The sequence below is a fragment of the Sorex fumeus genome, unplaced genomic scaffold (assembly GCF_029834395.1).
Source record: "Sorex fumeus unplaced genomic scaffold, SorFum_2.1 ptg000098l, whole genome shotgun sequence".
NCBI classification, from domain to species: Eukaryota; Metazoa; Chordata; class Mammalia; order Eulipotyphla; family Soricidae; genus Sorex; species Sorex fumeus.
In genome coordinates, this window is record NW_026606155.1 from 75,205,368 (window position 1) to 75,207,210 (window position 1,843).

Consider the following 1,843-nt stretch of genomic DNA (forward strand, 5'->3'; position numbering starts at 1 on the left):
TGATGCTAATAGAGAATTAGGATTCTCTTTTACCCCCATTCTCTTCAGCATTTACTTCTTGTTTTTCTTCTGATGCAAACTATTCTAACAGTTATATTTTGTTGTTTTGATTTGCTTTTCCCTGATGATTAGTGATTTTGAACATGTTTTCTATACCTATTGAATACTCACATATTTTCTTAGAAAAAGAATATTCAAGATCTTTGCCAGGGGCTGGACCGATAGCACAGCAGGTAGGGCATTTGCCTTGCATGTGGCCAACCTGGGTTTGATCCCCGGCATCCCATATGGTTCTTCAAGCACTTCTAGGAGTAATTCCTGAGTGCAGAGCCAGAAGCAACCCTGAACATCACTGGGTATGACCCAAAGAGCAAAAACAAAAAAAAACCTTTGCCAATTAAAAATTATATAAATTTCCTACTGCCTTCAATTAATTTATGTATTTTGAATGCTAAATTTTTAATAAATATATATTTTGTGAATTTTTTTGCCATTCTGTAGGTTGGCCTTTCATATTGTTGATTATTTTATTTTCAGGGGATGGAAAATAGAATTTCTGGGCAGGGGAGAGAGGAATTTAGAAGGGATTTGGACTTGTAAGTGAGTAAGCCATAAAGGCTCCATCTTACTTCTTATAATCTCTCCCCATTGCTCCCCCATTTGGCCTTTGCTTTGTCTGTCTCAATCCCAAAAGTTATTTTCATGCATTGCCTATTTAATGTTAAGCCAGGTTCAGTTATGGAAGCAGTGGAGAAGAACAAAAGCACCAGGCTCTGAATCTTGAGGATTATCATGAAGACCCCAGCGATGATTTATATTTAACCAAATAATCTCAAAGTTTTATAAGGAACAGACCACTGACACCTGACCAGACTGCCTTGAGACAGGACTCTCTTTCCTTCTACCCTCAACTACAATTTTTTCCTAACTTATTTTTCCAATGAGCCCATGCTCTAACTTTAAAGTAAGATGTTTGCCTTTTTGTTCATTTTTTATTACAAAAAGTCCAAGACACCTATCATTTTTCTCAGGTTGCTAGATCCTGCATAAAACTTTTAAAAAAATCAACCTTATCTCCTGAATTACCTTTCAAGCAAGGAATCAAGCTAATAATGTCCACTGCAAAGGGCTGTCTCTGAAGTCTCCTAGGGTGACTTATACAAGTAACAGGCTTTGGGCACTACCAGTATACTATTTGCAGACATTGTGTACTGGTCCCAAGGGTAAAAGAGCACAGTTGACATAACTGAGTGCAGAATGTTGATAATTTCTTTCATTGTGCAGAAGTGTTTTAGTTTGATTTAGTCTCACTTCCTGAGCTATAGCACAGGGCGTAGGGCGTTTGCCTTGCATGTGGCCGACCTGGCCCACCTAGGTTCGATTCCTCCGCCCCTCTTGGAGATCCCGGCAAGGTACCAAGAATATCTCTCCTACACGGTGAAGCTTGGCAAACTACCCATAACGTATTCAATGTGCCAAAGACAGTAACAATAAGTCTCACAATGCAGACATTACTGCGCCCGCTAGAGCAAATTGATGAACAATGGGAGGACAGTGCTACAGGACAGTGCTACAGTGCTATTGTTTGTGCTTTAGGGATCATATCCAAGAAAGTCATTGTCTAGATTCATGTCAACAAACAGTTTTTCTATGTTTTCTTTGAGGATTTTTCCTCTTTTTGGTTTTAGGATTTACATGAAGTCTTGCTTCTCTGATGACATTGTTCTAATAACACCAAAAACTAGCCAAGTGGCACAAATGATGGCCGACTTCGACCGTGGGTGTGGAAAGATCGGACCACAGCTGAATCTCACGAAGACAGTGTTTATGAGGAACAGTCTCG

The 1,843-nt window shown here is 39.4% G+C and overlaps 1 pseudogene; it reads right to left on the reverse strand.

Annotated features, from left to right (window-relative positions):
* Positions 1-1,127: 1,127 nt before the first annotated feature.
* Positions 1,128-1,256, reverse strand: LOC130042205 (uncharacterized; annotated as a pseudogene).
* Positions 1,257-1,843: the final 587 nt, after the last annotated feature.